Genomic DNA, 15408 nt, shown 5'->3' with positions numbered 1-15408 from the left:
AAAAAAAAAAAAAGGTTTGCTGGTCCAATAGAGCCTGGTGGAGCCACTGAGACTATGACCCCTAGCTGCCCTTCAGATCTGGAATTAAACCCACACCTGTGGTTTTCAGCCAAACATAATAAAGCCATACAAGTTAAACATTTACCTCAAGTAGATACACTCCTTGGAGAGAACAATCACAGGAGAAAGAAGGGCTACTTATGCGCAGGGAGACAGCTCAGGGGGCAGGAGTATATGGAGGGATGGACACTGGGAAGAGGTAACTATGGGGGGGAAGTGGGAGGGGAGCTGTTGCATTGTCGTAAACTGTAGTCAATGACATGAGACAAAGTACATATGAACTGCTGTAAGGAAAGTGAATTTGCTCTGTAAATCTACACCCAAATCACAATTAAAAAAAAAAGAAAAGAAAATGGCTTTGGGTTTCCTAGTCCATAGAATGTAAATAAATGGCTCCAGAAGACAGAGGTGTCTCTCTTTATGTTTGCTCTTCAACCATCCTTTAATCCAGGTGCCAGTATTTTTTTTTTTTATTCTCTAACAATCCATCCATGCCTAAATATAAAAGTATTCCAGTATTTCTTGCCAGTCAATATTGACTACATTATATATTTTACTTACCAATCTTGTTTACAGCCTAACTAGAATATAAGTCACGTGAAGGAAAGGCTGTCTATGTTTTGCTTATGCTGTGTCTCCAGAATCTAGAAATGTGATTGCTGTTATTGTTGTTATGTGCCATCAAGTCGGACTGACTCATAGCGACACCTCCTTGGGTTTCTGAGGTGGGAAACTTCACTACAGAAGTAGATTGCCCAACCTTCCTTCTGAGGAGTGGCTGGTGGGTTTGAAACGCCAGCCTTCTGGTTAGCAGTCAAGTGTCTTAGGCACTACACTACCAGAGCTCCCAGAAATGTGTTTGGCAAGTAGGAAAAGCTCAATAACATGTTACATGAATGAATAAGTCTTGCAAAGAGGTACTTACCAATGCCTAAGAGAGTAGTCTGAGTTTGAGTCATGTGTCAGTAGACCCTTTAGGGCCTCCATTTACCACACTGGGCCTGCAAGGGACAGCAACCTGTCACCATGAAGTGTGGTGTACTGATGGAAGGAAGCAGCACAAAAGGAGCAGTTTCCACCCTCGCTGTCACATAAGGAAAGTTTTTCTTCTACCCTCTGTCTGCACTTCAGTATTAAAGAATGATTAATATGCTTCCTAAAGCCACTGAAGGAGCTCTGGTGGCATAGTGCCTAAGGCATTTGACTGCTAACCAGAAGGCTGGCTGTTCGAACTCACCAGCCACACCTGGGAAGGAAGGTTGGGCAATCTACTTCCATAATGATATCACCTCGGAAACCCAAGGAGGGGTTGCTATGAGTCGGATCCGACTCGACATCAGTAAGTTTGGTTTTTAGAGTTTAAAGCCACTAACAGATTTATGGAATTGTGTCTGTTGTTATGTGCTGTCAAGTCGGACTGACTCATAGCGACCCCTCCTGGGGTTTCCGAGGCAGTATTGCTACGGAAGTAGATTGCCCCATCTTCCTTCCGAGGAGTGGCTGGTGGGTTTGAACCACCAGCCTTTTGGTTAGCAGTTAAGTGCCTTAGGCACTATGCTACCAGAGCTCCTGGCATTGTGTCTACTTATCCAGAAATGTAAGGACCTCTGGTGGCATAGTGCCTAAGGCATTTATTTGACTGCTAACCAGAAGGTTGGTGGTTCAAACCCACAAGCCACTCTGTGAAAGGAAAACTGGGCAATCTACTTCCCTGAAGATTTACCACCTCAGAAACTCAGAGGGGGTCACTTTGAGTCAGAACCAACTCAATGGCAGTGAGTTGTTTTTTTTTTTTTTTAATCCAGAAATGTAGACGAGAGTTGAGATTAGCTGAATAAATCAGGCTCCCCAAACTTCTCTCTTCACATAATTTGTAATAATGTTTAACCTCTACAATTCATGTCTGTTCTTTACTATTGATCATACCCATCATTCCCATTTACATTCCTTTGAAAAGGCAAAGTTTCCAGGGATGAAGTTTTAAAATCAAGCAAAAATTATTTCAAAGCAGACTGAGATTAAGGCTCAAATGTGAAGCAGAAAGTCCAGATCCCATGAGAGCAACAGGGGTCACTTCTACTGGCCTTATTTCTCTGTGCATGGTATCAATGAACACATCCATTTTCTTTCCTCAGTCCCACTCCTAGGCAGGATTTTGAGGTTCTACAGGACTGGGGCATGTACAGGCAGGTCCAAATGGCAGCTGTCAGTAGTGGCATCCAGGTCACTCATCTCATTTATTATAAATTTTCATAGCGCCATGCTCTTCTTCTCATAGCCCTTACCATAATAATAGCTTTATATTTATTTGTGCATTCTCTGTTAAATGTAGGCTCTGTAAGAGCAAACACTGTCTCTATTTTGCCTGCTGTTACAGATCTGATGCAGGTTCAACATTTTTGCATGTAGCAGGTGTTCAGCAAATCTTTGTTGGAAAGAAGAAAGGAAGGAAATGAAGAAAGGAGTAAGGAAGGGAGGAAGAGAAAGAAAGAAAAAGGAAGAAAGGGAAAAAGGGAGAGAGGGAAGGGAGGAAGGAAGGAGATGGAAGGAGGAAGGGAAAAAAGGAAAGGTAGGAGGAAGGGAGGAAAGGAAAAGGAAGGAAGGGAGGCAGGGAAAGGACCTCCTATGCCCCTGTTGTCTCTTGTCAAAGACAACTATATCTGATCTCCTTCAAGTCTCAGAGATCTTCTCCATTGGATTCTTTTACCAAGTAGCAACTTTCTTGCTATGGACAGATTCTGGGTTAGGAAAATTGAATTTCTGTCTAAAACTCTAATGGGTTTTCATAACCTTTTTCCAAATCCTATTGTATCGGACTTTTAAATCCAGGTATCCCAGTCTATAAGGCAAACAAGGAGGAAAAGGCCATCTACTCTATAAAATAAAAGTTCACAACTTTTAGCACTCATGATTGATATAAATGCTACTGTGAAGAGATTGAAGAATGTGGAAATGTGGTTTGATTTCTTTTGCTACTTAGCAGCCAAGTCTCTTGCTACATTGTTCTTCCAGACGTGTTCTTTGATGAATAGTACCCCAGTGAACCTTGGGAGGCAATGGTAGCCAGAGTTGTACAGAAAGTAGCCTGCCCTTCTAACTGGTTGATGGATCTGTGAACCTTGAGTGAGAGGGACCCAGGGTGGTAACTACAGCCATCTTTCTCTTTTATGATTTCTCTTTCTTTTCATTAAGTTTGACACTTTTGAGATTGAGCTTTGTAACTAACTATTAGCCCAAGACAAGGACTGGGGAAATGAGATGTTGCTGAGAAAGTGACCCCCAAAACCTACCACAAAGTGTGAACAACTGTAGTTGTGGCCTGTAGCAAAGAACTCAAGCTTGGATTTATGTCCAGATATTGCCGTCGATTTGATAAAGTAAAATGAAATCAGCACCCTCTGCACCTGGAGGCAGGCCCAGGGACTTTCAGAAAGAAATATTTCTATTATTTTTATTTTTCTGTGTTGTAGTATTTGAAATGAAAATCTGTGTCTACCAGTACCTGCAAAAGAATATCTTGCTATCACTGATGAACTAGCAAAGTTGGATCAGAGTAAAGACAGAGAGTGGAAATGCAGCAACTAAAGATGCTGTGTGATACACTGGCTATCTATTGCACCTTGGCTCATGGGTTTTCACATCTTCATCAAAGGGGGATCCACCAAAGCAGCTGTCAGGGAAACATGTCAAAAAAGCAACCTATTTGTCACCCAAGTGTTTATTTTTTTTTTGGTTGGAATTCCTCAGATATTGTTCTTATACTTTAAGATTTTTGAGGACAAAATTACAATGCTTCAGAGTTTCAGCTTCTGTCCACAGATTTTCCTCTACAAGCTTTAGTAACTACTAGGCACAGGACTAATTCCAAGATATAAAGAGGATAACTTTCTCAAAAAACTTTCAATAAAACTCTCGTTAGAATGTTTTCGGCCATTATTTCTAGAATGAGGGGCTCTTTCTTCCACTTTGTGAAGGGGTAGAATTTCTCCACACAAGATGCTTTACTCTCCTGTTCAAAATAAGACCAAGAGAGCTGCTGCCAGGGTTGGCAAATCTCAGGGAAATGGTTGAAAACAAGAATTCCCAGCCATGAGAGCCTGGTCCCCACTGAAAGAAAACATAGTTCTCCTTATTAAAATAAATTAATTAGCCTAATAAATAAGAGAAGAGGACAGAAAGAAAATTATCCCTGTTCAATGTGTGTTATTCAAGCCCTGGGGGACAGTGTGTCTATGAAAATTCTTAAGGGAATTAAAACATATGTGCACTAAAAATGTGTTGTTTCCTTCCTCCACCGCAGGACCAGAAGCCTCCAGAATTTCAAACAAAACTTTAACCTATGGAAAGGCTATTTGATGAAATCAGTGGTTGCTCCTTTGCAGCATATCATTTGTTATTTAACAAATGTTAAAAAATAAAAAGCAATAAAATACTCTTGTCAAGAATATTCCCTTGTACTTCTAATAGTCCTTTTTCCCTCTGTCATATATGTTTTTCTTTTTCATTATGAAAACAGCAAACAGAACCAACAGTCTTGGACCAAATCTTTCAGAAACCCAAGGAGGGGTTGTTATGAGTTAAATTTGGCTCTATGGCAGTAAGGTTTTTTTTTTTTTTTTTTTTTTAAGATCTTTTACAGAGGGTCACAGTGACTCAGAACTGACTCAGTAGCACCTAACAACAAGGATGAAAACAGAGAATAGCAGAAAGATGTTTACCTGTGTTCTCTTTACTATGCAAAGTCATTTGATTGTATAGATTTTTCCAGATTATGGATAGCATTGCAAAGAACAGGAATTCCAGAATACTTAACCTGTGCTCATGCAGAAGCTCTACATAGAAAAAGAGGCAGTAGTTCAAACAGAACAAGGGGATACTACATGGATTAAAATCAAGAAAAGTGTGCATTGGGGTTGTATCCTTTCACTATACTTATTCAACCTGTATTCTCAGCAAATAATCCAAGAAGCAAATCATGTGAAGAAGAACACAGCATCAGAATTGGAAGAAGACTCATTCACAATCTGCAGTATGCAGATGATACAACCTTGTTTGCCAAAAGTAAAGAGGACTTGAAACATTTAGTGATGAAGATAAAACTACAGCCTTCAGTATGGATTACACCTAAACATAAATAAAACAAAAATCCTCACAAGTGGATCAATAAACAACACACAGTTGTCTTGACTTGGCACAGTCAAGAAATGAAATGATATATTGCATTGGGAAAATCTGCTGCAAAAGACCTCTTTAAAGTGTTAAAAAGTAAAGAAATCACTTTGAGGACATAGGTGTGCCTGACCCAAGCCATAGTATTTTCAATCACCTCATATTTATGAACAATCTGGACAATGACTAAGGAAGACCAAAATAGAATTGATGCCTTTGAATTGTGGTATTGGTAAAGAATATTAAATATTTCAGGGACTCCCAGATGAATGAACAAATCTGTCTTGTAAGAAGTACAGACAGAATACTCCTTAGAAGTGATTATGGCATGACTTTGTCTCTCATACTTTGAATTTGTAATCAGGAGGGACCAGTCCCTGGAAAAGGACATCATGCTTGGTATAATAGAGGGTTAGTGAAAAAGACGACCACTCTCAGTGAGATGGATTGGTAGAGTGGCTGCAACAATGGGCTCAAACATAGCAATAATTGTAAGCATAGCACAGGACCAAGCAGTGTTTCTACTGTACATAGAATCACCATTAGTCAGACTGACTCAATAGCACCTAACAACAACAGCAAAAAAGGATAACTAAGAATTGATACTAAGATTTAAGCACACTTAATAATATCCAGTGTGCTAATATCTTGAAAGCTCAGGGTATGGGAGAGGGAGTGATGTGGTCAAAATGTTTGTTCTCAAACTTCTTGTCCATAATTGTAATAGAGTCAATGAGATACTTTTTTTTTTCTTTTTTTAAAATTATTTTTTATTGTGCTTTAGATTAGATGCAAGTTTACAGAAAAGAGTTTGTTTTACATTCAACATTTTGTGTACATTTGGTTTCACTCTCTAATTACCATCCCCAACCCTAACCCACTCTCCTCCCCTCCCTGCCCAGTAAACCCCACCCCATGCCCCTCGTAGTTATGCATCCCTGTGTGTCCTGTATTTCCACCGTGTGAATGTTGTCCCTCTGGTGCCCCATGGTCTGTTGCTCCAAGGGATGCATCTCCATAGAGTATGTGGGTATGTCACCCTGGGTTGGGTGGTCTGCGTGTACATCTTATTTACTTTTGGGCTAAAAGCCAGCCCCTGGAAGTGAGTTTTATTCCAGGCCAGAAGTGTGTCCCAAGACCATAGTATTGGGGATCCCACCAGAGTCCATCCGACTAATAATTCTGGTCATTATTGTGTTTTCAGATTTTGTTCCACATTTTTCCTCTCATTCTATCAGGATCTCCAGTTTTGATCCTTTCCTGAGTGCTTGGCATTGGCAGCCAGGCACCATCTAGTTCTTCTGGTCTCGAGGTGTCCATTATTTCCTAGGGCTGATTGCTTTCAAATATCCTTGATTAGGATTTTGTGTGTGTGTGTGTGTGTGTGTGTGCTCTTCTTCACTTCCAAGGACAGGAGACCATTAACTGCATCTTAGATGGTCACTTGAAGCTTTTAAGACCCCAGTAACTACTCACCAACGTAGGTTGTGGAACAAGATTTTTATGTATTTATTGTGCCAATTAAATCTGATGTCCCCCAATACAATGGTCCTGAGTGGGTAGATCCATTGGATCTGTCTCCCACAGTGTCTGGCTGTCTGTTAGGGTTTGCTCTATGTCCGTCTTCTGTTGTTTCTGTAAGGATTGTGGGTATTTTGTATCACTGGTATCTGTGCAAGATTAGCCTCCACTGAATCAATCCTTGGTCTAGAGTTTAATCCTGGTCACTAAGCCCCATCTGATCTTCTCAGATGTTTATGTGTTTATCTGTAGCCTGGTGTTTGATGTTAATGGTAATGCAGTATTGTGGCTATACTGGTATTTGCCTCTGTTGCCTATATCTTATGTGCATAATTTGGTGTCCTCCCTTTCCCTAAGGTTATCATGGTGGTCACAGACTCTTTCTATACCATTCCTCCTCTTACCTACCTCAGCTTGTGGCCCCCAACTAGCCCAAAATTAATCCCTCCCCTTCCCTCCCTATCCCGGCAACCTACAAAGTGAGTTCCCTTCCTTAAGCAAACTCTTCTTTGTCTTTGTCTCGTACAGTATTTGTCCTTCTGTGATTGATTTATTTCACTCAGAATAATGTCCTCCAGGCTCATCCACATTGTAAGATGATTCACGTATCCTTCATTGTTCTTGAAAGTAGCATAGCATTCCCTTGTGTGAATATACCATAATTTGGTTATCCATTCATCAACTGATGAGCATTTAGGTTCTTTCCATCTCTTTGCTATAGTGAATTGTGTTGCAATGAACATAGGTGTGCATATCTCTGTTCGTGTCCTGCCTCTCACCTCTTTAGGATATATTCCTAGTAATGGAATTCCCGGGCCAAATGGTATTTCTAGTTTCAGTTTTTTAAGGAAACCACCTACTGTTTGCCACAATGGTTGTACCATTTTACAATCCCACCAGCAGTGTACAAGAGTTGTAATCTCTCTGTAACCTCCAGCATTTGTTATTTTCTGTCCTGTTAAACTTTGTTATTATTGCTGGGGTGAGATGCTATCTCACAATATCTCTAATGACTAATGATCATGAGTGATTCCTCATGTGTTTGTTGACCATCAGCATATTGTCTTTAGTGAAGTGTCTGTTCAAGTCTCTTGCCCATTTTTGAATTGGGTTATTTGTCTTTTTGGTGTTGAGGTATTGAAGTTTTCTATAGATTTTGGAGATAAGTCCTTGTCAGATATGTCACAGGCAAATATTTTCTCCCAATCTGTGGGTTCTCATTTTACCCTTTTGAAGAAGTCTTTTGATGTGCATAAGAATTTAATTTTTAAAAGGTTCCAGTCATCTGGGTTCTGTTTGACCTCTTGTGCATTCTAGATTTTGTTTAATAGTCTATTTATGTCATAAATCAGGGCTCCTCGATTTGCCCCTACATTTTATCTTTGATGGCTTTTATAGTTTTGGGTTTTGCACTTAAGTCTTTGATCCAGTTTGAGTCTGCTTTTTTGTGTGGAGTGAGGTATGAGTCTTGTTTCATTTTTCTACAAGTGGATAGCCAGTTCTGCCAGCACCATTTGTTATAGAGGCTATCTCTTCCCTATTCAGTGGGTTTTATAAGATACTTTGTAGATTAAAAAAAATATATATATAGACTTCCAGTAATGAAAGGTTAATAGAAATATGCAAAGCTTCTATTTAGGCTTTAAAGAGCACACAAAGAGGAAGAAGAAATAGTCCTTGCCTTTAACAAGCATATAACCTCATGGTTTAAAACTTGAACATATAGAAAGGTAACTAACCTTTGCAGCAAATAATGTTAAATAAGAAATATTAGTAAAATTGATATCAGTTTAGGAGCAAGATATTGCTTCTATCTGGAACCATTAGGGGAACGTTTTGTGTTGCAGATGGAATTGAATTTAGATTTGAAAGATAGAATAGCACAAGTGAGGTAGTGCTTCAACAATCTGTTGCAGTATTAAAAAAAAACATAACTTAGTGTATTAAATTAATAATGATTATTAAAATGACAACCATGATTCTGTGGATTGACTTGCATCATTTAGAAAGATGTTCTGCTTCTCATTGTGTTAGCTGGAGTCACTGACTAATTGCATTCAGTTTGTACATAGGCAAGGCTGGGAAGTCCAAGAAGGCATCTTTCATATGGCTGGTACCTTGGTGATTGCTCACGTAACCTTTCCACGTGATACCTTGGGCTTACTCACAGTATGGTAGTTACAGTTCTTATATGGTGAATGACTTCTAAGAGAAAGTGAAAACTGCTAGTCTGCCGTAAGGCTAGTCCTAGAACTACTGGTCAGTTAACGCCACAAGCAAGCCCAGATAAGATATACAAAATAGATTTGACATCTATCAACAGAGAAATCAGTAGAGAAAGCAACTGATAGCAGCCATTTGGGGGAGACTATTTATCATAGGTAAAGAGAAAAAGAGGGAATAGAATATAGATTTGACCTTCAAAGACAAAACTAATCTTTATTTTTAAGAGATTTGGTATGTTCCTAGAATATGCTTATACATACTAATATGTTAATCAGAGAAGAAAGAACTCTATAGCTTAGCTCTACAATTCAAAGACCTTTCAATCATTTGTTGTTTTTGTGGACCTGGGGTATTTTTCATACTTACTTGCATTTCCAAATAAGGCATAGTGTAAAAGTAACCAAAAAATTAGCCTAACCTACTCCAGTAGAACCGAGAATGTAGTCAAAACTGTATCTGACATATGGAGGTTATAGAGAAGTAGAAAAAACAGTAGCATTCAGACTACCATGAAAGAATTAGACATAGACTTCAGTCTTAATGTTTCTACATTCCTTAAGGTTAGAACCTATCTTTGAAGCTCAATTGCTTTCCTGGTGAATTCCAATTACCTTAATTTCTGTAACATTTAAATCCAAGTGCACAGTTTTACTATCTATCATGGGCCTCTTCATGATGCAACTCTACACAATGTCATGTTGACTGTACATGATTGACTGAATGGACAAAATCATGTCCCATGTATTCTGCCAGGCAGACGGCTGGTGAGGTTTTAAGGAGAACCAATAGATAAAACTACTTTTTTCCCCCTCACTTGAATTCTAAATTAGCACAGCACTAGACAAAACATAATGTCAAAGCAACTAGAATGTAACCTTTATTGTAGATAGAGACCAAGTCTTTAGGTGTGGCTTAGCTCAGTGGCAATCACAGGCTTCTCAATAAAGAATTTACCTACCCTATCTCAGGCCTCCCTCAGGTACAGGGCATACTCCTGAAAAACATTCTGCATTGAAGAGCAGATCAGGTTGTATTCTTGCTGAGAAAGGCAGATTGCTGGAAGAGAGAAATGAGGGCTAAGTTACATGTGCCCATTTTCACCTTCCAAATTTAGCAGTGAATTCACTCTCTCTTCCCCAAAGAAGTGAGTAAGACATCAGGGCAAGAGGCAAGAAATATTTAAAGAAATTTCCTTCTTATGGGAAATCTATGGAATGAAGATGAATTGTTTCCTGAACAGTTACTTTTAAGTATATAAGCATATATACATCTTGACCAGCCAGAAGCAGTCCTTGGCAAGAGAAAAGCTGTGGTGATCTGCTTCCTCAGGTCACAGTCATAAAAACGCTATGGAGTACAGTTCTACCCTGCAATACACCGGGTCTCTGTGAGTTAGCATCCACTTGACGGCAACTAGTTATATAGCCGGAAATGAATAAATGTTTAGTGGGACTCCTCCTTTCTTTCCATGGTTCACTTTCTTCCATTGTTTTTTCTAAGTCAAGAGAAATCTACAGAAGTTTTAAAATTCAGGCATAGAGTCCGACACACACATGCACACAATACAAAAATTACAAGAAAAAATGTGAATTAAGAGAGTCTTCACAGTGGTCAGCACTATTAATATAAAAAGCCAACAGAAAAACTACAACCAACATCTCCACCTACATCAAATTGGAATTAGCAAGATTGAGAGGAAGAGATATCTGTGCTTTTAAGAAAGTAAGTCTTGTCTGAACAAAAGAAAAAAGCTTTAACCTCACCTCCTAAGAAAGTAAAGATGGCTTCAAAGCTATGCCAATATTTCCAAGTTTTTATCCATTATGTGAAGATCACAATTGTTTTTCCTCAAAATCTGATTATTGATGTCTATAAAGTAATTTAACAGATTCTAAAAATTATTATTTTTCAGCCCCCTGGGAGCCACAAAGTAGAGTTTGCAGAATTAAGAACCAGGATCCATTGTGCCCATTGACACAATCCCAAATTTACACCTATTCTGTAGTGGGCTTTGGACAAGTGCTTTTACTTCTTTGCTTCTCAGGCGTCATGCTTATGCTCCTGCTCTCAGAGTTAACCTTTTAATGTCCAAAAATATACCATGTTATGGTCTGTTTCTGCATTTTATAGTCTGACAGATATTCATCTCTGGCTCACAGCTTGCAGGTGGGAGGCTCAGCTGAGGAGCCTTGGTGTCAGGAAATCAGCAGCTGCTCGTATATCACACTGGTCATTAGTGGAGGATCATTCTGGACCTTTGCCCACAGCACCTTGCTGTGGCAGGAGAAGGGCTATAAAACCCTAGGCCCTGTCAGCCGTTGTCACTTAGGTGAGAATTTATCAGGTCTCCAAGTGCCCTCTGACTGGATTATTATGAATAATGAATGAAGCTTTATGCTACACTGAAGCATTAATAAGATGGGAATGACTGGGAGAAATTCCATGCACCACAATCACAGTAGCTCTCTCGGTTAGTAAATCCGCAGCTGGTGGGCCTGCCTGATTCAGCCTTCGCTGGATCTGTGACTGAAGTGAGGTCCTCCTATAATTACAGAGCCAGGCTTCACAGTCTGTGTTTTAGCCTGTGGGTGGTAATAAAGAACCAGGAATGAAGCTGTGTGTGTCTACACTAGCAAAAACAGATGAAACAAATTTTGGAACTCATTTTAAAAAAATCAGAATGTTTAATGTCAATCATCTATTTTGCTATCACCCTCAAGCAAGAGGCTATAGTTGGAATGTGAGCTGTGTAAGAGATTTCTAATGTGTAAATGAAAGTGTATTTCATAACTAAGATATTTGGGGTTTCAAGGGATGAATTCTGCCACTTCACTAGGTGTGGTTGTTTCTGTGTAAGAAGTCTCAGAGATATGCGGACTGAAATGAAGGAAGGTAGTTTAAAGACAGCAGAGGAGAAAAGAGGACCACTGACTGACCTGGCTGTGGTGACAATGTGTGTTAGATATGTCCTAACAGAAATCATTATCTAAAATTATGTGCAAGTTAGATCAGTGCTTCTAGAAGAGCCAATCTCAGAGCTGATCCCTTCACTAGGCTGTCATTGTGGCAATAAATTTGTGTCATCATGGCAATAGTCTGCTTACTTCCTTCCAAGGTTCCCAAGCTTTATTGAAAACACAAGGTTATCAAACTGTCTTTCTTGGGAAAATACTGTTTGATTGAATGAAGAAAAGAAGAATCTATGTTCTTTGCATTTTACATTTTAATCTCTTTTCATGTTTCAAAGGCCAAGGAATAGACAATGTAGTTGTTGGTCTGTCTTCCACTGCTGGCTCAATGACCAGCTCCCATTCAATTCAAACTCATTCTTCAGACATTTTCTGAGTACTTAAAATTTTTCAGAATTCAAGTCCCTGAGTGGTGTAAACAATTAACAAGCTCGGCTGCTAACTGAAAGGTTGGCAGTTCATGTCCACACAGAGGTGTTTTGGATAAAATGCCTGGTGATCTACTTACAAAAATTCAGCCATTGAAAACCTTATGATATAGAGTTCTATTCTGGCACACATGGGGTTGCAGTGAATAGAATCAACTTGACTACACTGTTTTTGTTTGTTGTTTTGTTCTTTTCTGGTGGGAAATACAAAAAAAAAAAAAAGCAATACTGCCCCAACTAACTGAATTAATAATCAAGAAGAATATCAGGAAGAATAGCCTTCTACTACTGCACCAGCAGTAACCTGGACATTAACATCACAGCTCTCAGAGAAAGGCCATTCAGCTTCTCTTTTGAGTGATAAGGTATTTAGAAGAGGCTGGTCTACCTCAGCTTCTGCAGGGACTTTGTGATCTAGAACCACCACTTAATTTCTCTCACTTTCAATTGTCCCATCTGTAAAATGAGGCAAATGGAGATGATCTCTTATGTCCCTTCCAGGTTGGAAATTTTAAGACCAACAAGGACCTAGTTGCAGACCATAGGAACTTCCATCACTGCTATGATCATTGGAACGAAGAAGTCAGAAGCTGAGATCTTTTGTAAAGGAGGATTCTGAGAAGACATTTCCTTGATGTTAGTACCAACAAGGAAATATATTCTCTGTTCCTTCAGAAAAATGGAAGTCATCAAAGACTAGACCACCCATCATTAGGTATCCTAACAACTTATACTCACCTCCCAATATGTTTTTATCCATTCTCTTCCCATCTAGATGTGTGTTTTCTTTCTTTTCTTCTAATCCTGCTCACTTGCGATTTAGAATTACTGAACTATTAAAACTGAAGGAATTTCAAGCTAGTCAAGTTAAATATTCTCCAATCTCCATCCTCTACGAAGCTTGCTTAACACTACAATTACCTCCAAGCTGTCTCCCTCTATCACTCATATTGCCTGCTCCATTTACTCAATAATTAACTAGTAATTTTAATAATTAATTATCTATGTGTAAGACTTATCTTCCTAAGATTCCTCAAGACAGACACTGTCTAATATTCATTTGAATTCCTCATAGACTCTATTGTTTTTAGTTATTGTTATTCAATTGCAACTCATGGTGACCCCATATGTTACACAGGAGAACTACCCCATGGGTTTTCTCAACTATAATCTTAATAGAAGCAGATCATCAGGACTATTCTTCTGTGGTGGCACTGGGAGGGTTAGAACTGCCCACCTTTAGTTTAGTAGTCAAATGTAAACCATTAACACCACCTAGGGACTTTGCCAGTGTCTTTCTGCCAAAGGGGCAAGGAGGGCACATCTCCTGACCTCCTTTAACCCCACAAGAGGAAGACAGAATCACCATCAACAGCCCAAGGCCTATTCCTGCGAGGCCTGACATGCTGCCTTCCTCCAGCCCTTTCATCAGCCCTAACACCAACCGTTCCTCCCACAGCACCCACCACCTTTCTGCTGGGTTCAATAATTCCCTGCAGTGACCACACAGAACTCACAGATTATGGGGTTTAATAGGGAAGCACCAGGCTACAATCCAAGTTCAGGAACAATGCTCAGTGTCTCTCAGCCTGCCGTCTCTCCTGTGTAACATATGGGGTCACCATGAGTTGCAATTGAATAACAATAACAATCTCTCACAGTCTTTCTCCCAGCAGTGTGTGTCTCTCAATGTCTCTCTCAGCAATGCGAGTCTCTTGCATCTCTTTCACAGAGCACACGTCCCTCAAGAGCACGTGTTTCTCACAAGTGCATTTCTCTCAGGAACGCATTTCTCTCAGCAGCACGTCCTTCTCAGCCAGTAGTCAGAGAGACTTCTGCCTCTAGGAGGCCTCCTTCTGAGCCTGGCAGAGTGGCCGAACTAGCCAATCATAACATCAGAATTCTAAGCACCTGAGAGACAGCGAACTTCCCAGAACAATGCTTTGTGCCACTCTCAACAGAAGCACCCCAGGTGGATAACTTTTATAATTAGGAGCTCCTCAGTTGCTCACAGCAAATTCCACCATGGAGTTTACAAACACTTGTGGCTAGAAAAGCCATACCAGGTAATTTACTACATTGCACTTTCTTAGAACATTTATTGAACAGCAATTTATTAAGTACATATTGGACATCAGGCAATGCACTGGCCCCAATGAATACAAATATGCTTAAAACATATTTGTTATTTTTCAAAGAAATTATAGCCTAATAGGTACTCATGTAATATTTGAACAATATATTTGTTATGGTTTAGATGGCATTCTATGAAGAAAGATGAAACTATATGAACTGGATGCAAGAAGCTAAAATTCAACAACCATATACAAAAGGTACCGAATAGTTAATATGCTGATAGCAGTCATAAAGTTGTTTTCTAGTGCCATAGGATTTGGTTCTTAGTTGTTTCACTCAATGCCTTCATTAATGACTTGGATGAATATACAGAGAGCATGTCTGTCAACTTTGTGGCTGAGAGTATATTCTGATCCTTGAATTATTAAGTTAGGATCCAAAAGGAACTCCTTTGGTTGAAATAGCTACCTGCATCTAAGTATAATTTCCCAGGAGGAAATATAAGGCCCTGGGTTTGTATATCCCAAAGCAATTTTCTGGAGGTAGAATAAGGAAACAGTAATATATATTTCAGTGACAATAAATTTAGTATGAACCAGTACTACTTGTTTGTTTTTCAATCTCAGCCCAGTATCTAGAATATGTGATGTTCTACAATTGGGAATATGTGATGTTCTACAATTGGGAGTCAGCAGCAGTGACCCAGGTAAGGGTGGTATGAGAGGTTTCCAACAGAGAGGCAAGCTTGTCTGCCGGTTTGTCTTACCGTGGTGATATGTTGATGTGAGTTTTGAGGCTGAGCCACTGGTGTTTCTAACCCAGAGGGATGCACATGGTGCACAGGTACATTCCAACTTACAGACAGAGACAGACTAGGAAGAAGGAAGTGGCCGTCCACTTCTCAAATAATTGGCCAGGGAAAACCTTATGAATAGCAAAGAAACACTGTTTGATACATT

This window comes from Orycteropus afer, unplaced genomic scaffold (assembly GCF_000298275.1).
Source record: "Orycteropus afer afer isolate SDZICR_OR568_19922 unplaced genomic scaffold, OryAfe1.0 scaffold00075, whole genome shotgun sequence".
Lineage (NCBI taxonomy): Eukaryota > Metazoa > Chordata > Mammalia > Tubulidentata > Orycteropodidae > Orycteropus > Orycteropus afer.
This window is presented reverse-complemented; position numbering follows the sequence as displayed.